The sequence below is a fragment of the Palaemon carinicauda genome, chromosome 33 (assembly GCF_036898095.1).
Source record: "Palaemon carinicauda isolate YSFRI2023 chromosome 33, ASM3689809v2, whole genome shotgun sequence".
Classification (NCBI taxonomy): domain Eukaryota; kingdom Metazoa; phylum Arthropoda; class Malacostraca; order Decapoda; family Palaemonidae; genus Palaemon; species Palaemon carinicauda.
The window spans coordinates 48,419,375-48,426,874 of NC_090757.1; positions in this window are offsets into that span (position 1 = coordinate 48,419,375).

Sequence of the window (7,500 nt, forward strand, 5' to 3'; positions counted from 1 at the left end):
AACATGACAATAAAAGGAAAAATTATATTTTTCTTGATATTGATACAAGAAGCGGACACGATAATGTAACCACTACAATATTGATGATGACGAGAACAAATATCACAAAAATAGGGAAATAATAATAATAATAATAATAATAATAATAATAATAATAATAATAATAATAATTATTATTATTATTATTATTATTATTACCGTTATCATTTCAATTATCAATGTAAGAGTAATGATAATAATAATAACAATAATAATAACTCTACTACTACTACTACTACTACTACTACTACTACTAATAATAATAATAATAATAATAATAATCTTCCCTATCATAATCCTCATCATTATCGTAACAACAGCATTAAAAACATGAGAACAATACGTCCTTTCAAATGCAAGAAACCGCAGGATCTCGTTCAAATGTTTTCAAGTAAATAGGAAATTCATAAGCCTTCGAGGACTTATGTTTCCATCGTCAGATGGAATGTAGCTCTCGGGAGGAAAAGATTTCTGTAATTCTATATTCTTTATCATCAAAAGAAGTGTTTCTTTGTCTCCTGCAGCAACGATAAAAATAACACCGCTGGGTAGTGTTTAATCTCACGATAGAACAACAACAACAAGAGCAGCAACAACAGAATCAGGTATTATTCTACTAAAACAATAGCAGCAAATGCAGATGTTTCTAGTCCATTGCAAGACAAAGGCCTCAACATGCGAATTAATTTCTGGGGTTTGGCCAGTTTTCATTACCACCATGGTCAGTTCGGATTGGTGATGGTGGGAGATTTTCGCCTGATCGCTCACAGCAAACCAGCCTGGTAATGGTGGCCCTGACTAGTAGAGCTTTGCAAATGCCTCTATTTCTAGTCAATTGTAGGACAAAAACCTCAGACATGTAAATTCATTTCCGGGTGTGGGCCAGTTTTCATCACTATCATGGTCAGTTCGGATTGGTGACGGTGGGAGATTTTCGCCTGATATCTCACAGCAAACCAACCTTGTATGGGTGGCCTAAGTAGGAGAGCTTTGCTGATCTAAGTAATACTCAAACTCTTCCACCACGTTAACGTATCCCCACTCAGAAAGGGCATTATATTAAAAGTACTATCAAAACCACTGTAGCTCTTACTTAATTCTCTGTTATCTATTATCATAAAGATAATATATTGGCTGACTCGGTATAATTCCCTTCCCTTCTTCTGTCGATTTCGTCCCAAAATATAGATTAAAAACTATACCTGAGCCAAATGACACACTGCTTGATCGACACACACGACTGGCGTCGCTTGAACCTACCTGAAAGTTACATCACCTCAATTACTGTAATCATCTGGATATTAATTACTTTTCCCCATATACCTCATAACATCCGCATCGTTATACCAGACATCCATTATTCGGATTAATACTCTACGAGAAAATGGGTATTTGAAAAGAATCTTTTATGGGCGATTTTTCCCTTAAGAGACGAAGGAATATGATCATTATGGTAATGCAGGGAATGGTCCTCTCTGCGTTTTATCAGTCGCATTCCCAATGGAAAAAATACTGAATAAACAGGAATGACTGGACGGTGATCCCGTCGTTGGAAGATCAATGGAATGAAAGGATATAAGATTCCATATTCCTCCCCATTCCAGATTCCATATTAATTCCAAATGGCAGCCGAGGAGGTTGACGCTGATCAAATATTATCTTTGGCAATTTTATAGATTATGATTCAAATCATTATTCTTAAAACACATATGGCACAAAGTAACTTTTATAAATGGTAGAATAATGTTCAGATCTTATTAAATCTATATCTAATTATGGTATATTGATTCAGATCTTAACATAAGTTATTGCACTACCAGTGTACGCAACCCGTCAGAAATGACGGCTAATACGTCAATAATTACGACTAAATATTTAGATAGATATACACACAAACTCACACGCAAACCTCTCTCACCAGGGTATGACTATTTCCTCTATCCCCTGCCCGATAGAAGGAGAGACCTGTGCATGATTGGATATATATATATATATATATATATATATATATATATATATATATATATATATATATATATATATATATATATATATATATATTCATATATGCTGTATATATATACATATACAGCGAGACACATATAGAAGAGATTGGTTCCGATCTGAATATGAATTATTGCACCAAGGTTTAATGCAGGTAAATTCTACATAAATGTTCATATTACTTGTACGAAGAAACAAATTACCCGTCAGTTTAATAAACACTAAAAGGTCCGAGTACACCGAGACATAAATCATTTGATAAAGCTGACGCTGTCAAACTCATAAATCCCGACATCTATATTCCTAGAATTTAAATTCTGGCTCATAACCATCATTTAAATTCGAATTAAACGAACTTAGAATACGAAAACAATTTCATATTGACTTCACGATTAATATAAAACCGAGAATAAATGACACCTCCGCTTTTCACGAATACCTTAATGTTCAAGTATTATTCTAATAACTATAAAATAATATCTAATCTGTATAGAAGATTAATTTCCAACTAATGGTGTTGCCATTGACAATTAAATAAGGCGATTTTACTAACAAATAAAAAAAATTGAGATATGAAAGGCATTCCCGGAAAAAAAAATAATAATAATCTTGGGAACTGTAACGTCAAAAATTTTCTGTAAATACATCTTTATCTAAACAACACCTACGAGGGTTGTGATGACCTATTGGAAAAGTCCCTCCCTGGTGATCGCTAGACTGGGGTTCGAGTCCTGCTCAAACTCGTTAAGTTCCTCTAGTGGCTGCAACCTCACCATCCTTGCAAGCTAAGGATGGTGGGTTTGGGGGAGCCTATAGCTCTACCTGCTAAGTCATCAGCAGCCATTGCCTGGCCCTCTCAGGTCCTAGCTTATGTGGAGAGGGGTTAGTCTCTAGGGCATTGTCCTGCTTGTTAGGGCGATGTCACTGCCCCTTGTCTCAGCCATTCATGAGTGGCCTTTAAAACATTTAAAAAGTGATAACTAAATTAACTATCATTATTCGAAAGGTTTCCAAAAGACGAAAGGTTTCATACGAGCTATAACACACAAAGAACATCTGGGAAAGCGCCCCCCATCACACTCTCACTGCACAGTGAGTAACTATAGTCAATTTCTTTTAGCGAGGCATATTTGCACCGACTCGCAGCGGTGCCCTTTTAGCTCGGAAAAGTTTCCTGATCGCTGATTGGTTGGACAAGATAATTCTACCCAATCAGCGATCAGGAAACTTTTCCGAGCTACAAGGGCACCGTTGCGAGTGGTGCAAATGCGCCTCATTAAAAGAAATGAACTATAGATAGATAGTATAGGGAGAGATGGCTGAGGTGGAGGGTGGGGCTACGAGCAAGAACTCTCCGTGCAGTAAGGGTATGACAGGGTATACTTCCTCAGATAGAGGTGTGCTAGTAATCCCTGCATTCAACTGTACGCAATAAATAATGAAAATGATAGGAATGATAATCCCATATGAAGGACTCTTTAAATAAACCTTTAAGAATAGCAACTACCACATAAAGGCCACGATTTCGTCGACACATGGAAATGGTAATGTTGACTGAAAGACAACATCTTTATTCTTGCATCTCTATTCTTGAGGAGTATTTCAAGCATTCTTTGTTCAGTGAAATAAGATGAAATATGAGAATAGTATTATTGACTGTCTTTTGCGTTTCTGCTTGAAAAAAAAGAATACTTAGAATTATATATAAAAAAAGAATATAAAAGACTGCATCTTTATTCTCGAGGAGGATATTTCAAGCATTTTTTCGGTGAATAAGAGAAAAGATGGTATTATTGACAGTCTTTAGCCTTTCTGCTCTTAAAAAAAAAAAAAAGAATATTTAGAATTATTAAAATAAGACAGAAGATTATAAAAGAAAGCATCTTTATTCTCGAGGAGGAGTATTTCAAGCATTTTCTTCGGTGAATAAGAGAAAAGATGAGAATAGTATTATTGACTGTCTTTAGCCTTTCTGTTCTTAAAAAAAAAAATAAATATTTAGAATTATTATATAAAAAAAACAGAGAAGAATATAAAAGACCGCTTCTTTATTCTCGAGGAGTATTAGCATTCTTTTTTTCGGTGAAATAAGATAAAAATATATGAATAATATTATTGACTGACTATTGCCTTTCTGCTCTTAAAAAAAAGAGAGAGAGAGAATACTTAAAAAAAAAAAAAAAAAAAAACCTGATGAATATAAAAGACCTCTTTTTCGCTGTAATAAGAGAGAGAATATAAGAATAATATGATTGACTGGCTATTGCCTTTCTGCTCTTAAAAAAAAAAAGAGAGAATACTTAGAATTATTAAAAAAAAACAAAAAAAACAGAAGAATATAAGAAGACCTCATCTTTATTCTCGAGGAGGAGTAATAGCATTCTTTTTTTTTCGGTGAAATAAGAAAGAATATAAGAATAATATCATTGACTGACTATTGCCTTTCTGCTCTTAAAAAAAAAAGAAGAAAAAATACTTAGAATTATTAAAAAAACAAACAAACAAAAAACAGAGGAATATAAAAGATCAAATCTTTATTCTCGAGGAGGAGTATTAGTATTCTCTTTTTCGGTGAAATAAGAGAGAATATAAAAACATTCTTAATGACTGACTATTGCCTTTCTGCTCTTAAAAAAAAAAAGAGAAAATGCTTAGAATTATTTAAAAAAAAAAAAAAAAAAAAAAAAACAAGAGGAGGAATATTTCAAGCCTTTTTTTCGGTGAAGTAAGAGAAAATATGAGAATAGTATTATTGACTGAATCTTTCTTTTCTGCTCTTTAAAAGGGAATATTTAAAAAAAAGAGAAAACGATAAAACAAATCAGATAAAAAAAAAAGTGCAATTAAGTACGTCAACCTAATGTAAAGGGCATATACATAGAAAAATATGTAGAGTGAATTGAATCAAGACAGGATACGAGGGTATTCCCATACAATGTTAAATATTTAACTTTTAAAAGCAGAGTGTAATAGTTTGGCAAATAGACCAGTTCTTCTCCCTGTCCCAATGGAAAAATAATAAAAATGTAAGGAAAGAAGTAAATAAACGGAAAGAAAAAGAAGATAAGATAAGGTAAGGAAAACGCTGCAACTCCCGTCGTTAAAATAAGTATTATTACTAAATAATGGGAAATGGAAAACGCAAAGAGATATATAATAAAGTGAAACAGATACAAAAAAGAAGTAAATCAAGAGGAAAGGGACAGATAGGAAGTATTGCTATATTAACGTGTTTTTTTTTTTCTCCATTTTTGTATGGGGGTAAGCACAGTTGCCTTCTTTTGAAGGACTTTCTTTGGCTTTGGGGTAGACCGTAGTCCCGATCGGCTGCCCTGCCTGACATCGTGTATGTTCATGTATTGTACCAGTCACCAGAGTCCTTCCTCCCAGCAAAATAAATCAGTTTAAAGAACAAATGAAGAAAAAGAACAAGCCAGAATACACAAAAATGGTAATCATCATTTCTCAAACTATAACTCAAGAGATAGAATCACCAGTCCAGTATTTTCGTGACTCAACTTTATACAATGTATCGTAAGTTAAAGAAGTTGGACAGCAAGGTGGGAGGAGACTACAAGGAACGGATAAAGAGTGAAGTGCCACAAAAATCTCCCAGCTTCCCTCACGGGGAAGGTCACCTGTTAGAACCGACACAAAATGGATTTCATTTATTTATTCTACTTAGAAATATTAGGTATAAATGCTCAAGAGTTTCCTTTTTGCATTACACTGATATTTCCAGATCAAATGTTAAGTCCCACTCCAATAACATTTTTATATAGACAAATGCTCAGGTCGGTTCTCACTGGTCTTTTTTTACTGATTATTTTCCGACTACTTCTGAAGGTCGTCCTCAATATCTAAACAGGCTAACGTGATCTTGGGTCGCTTATTTAAATTCAAGAGGTAAAACTTGGTACTAGCTGTTTAAATCCTAAAGCATTTATATTCTTTTTATAACTAAAAATTTCTCTAGTCTTCTGAAAACAATGGAATTCGACTAACTGAATGTTATTGGCACTGCAAAATAGCAATAATCCTTTGAAGGAATATTCTATAATGCATTTTAAATGCAAAAATTTTCTTTTCACAAAAGACTTCTTTATAATCGCATCATTGCTGTTCTGCTTGCAATATCCTTCAGGAGACAACGTGCCTCTTCCAATACTTGTCATTTGTTTCTGGTTCTAATTTACATGGATTGCTTTACCTCTTTATTGTTCCATGAGCCACGGTGTTCTATACTATTTTGACCCCCAATGAATGTCTGAGAATCAGACGAAAACTTTGAATACGAGAGTTCAAAGCTCGTGGACATTTCATCCATATCGTCTTTTTTCAAACCTGTCTTTGGTAGAAGTCATTTTAGAGGATGCATCAGGCAACCGATCCCTTAATGTAGGAATAAAAATAGGAAAGAAGAAGGATCTTTTTCACTACTTGAAGACAATAAAGTTACTTGCTGTTTTCAGGGGCCTTAGCGCCCAACCCAACCTCTTTTACCGATACCTTTTAACATCGAAAATTGAGATGACTCTGTTCGTCGCCCAAAAGTTCACATGGAATGATAGAGTAACAAATGACATGCAGGAAATAGAATTAAGAGATCAGGATGCCTAGGATAGAAGAGAATAGAGGCCTATAGGAAACAACGTCCCCATATAGAGATGGATAAAGGTTGTAGACAAAGAAGAAGCTGTTCGCCTCTCAAACATGACCCGTTACTAATTTCATATGACCAAATGAAAATTCAAAAGCAAAATAGCAAAAACTACTTTCATATCCTTTAAGACTTGCTATGCAAGAGTAAACTTTTATAAGCACCGCCAAGTGTGAAGATAATAAAAAAAAAAAAAAACATATGTTAATTGTTTTAGAAAAAAAATCCCAAAAACATGTACTGCCAAGTATTGAGGTTCTCTTGCAGGTTCTCCACAAGCTAAGAACATCATGGAGACTGGGCTTACCCGAATTAATTTAATTCCCAAAGTCCCATTCACAGCTAATTGCCGTAATTATCTCGGCTACTGAGCCGGACTCTGTTGTACGCATACGCCTCTGATTTTAATTCCTGTCGACCTCCACAGTTTGCCTTTGGGGTGCTTTGTTATGTCGCTTGGGTAATTAGAGTTCCTCTTACTTTAAAGTGCGATTTTGCGGCTATTCTTATGTACTAAATGTGTTTTTATATATATAAACAAATAATCCCTAAATAATAGAGAGCAAGTGTCTAGCTAAAAACACACGCAGACACACACATACATACATACATACATATATATATATATATATATATATATATATATATATATATATATGCAGTATGCATATATATATATACATATATGCAGTGTATATATATATATATATATATATAGATATATATATATGCAGTATGCATATATATACATATATGCAGTATATATATATATATATATATATATATATATATATATA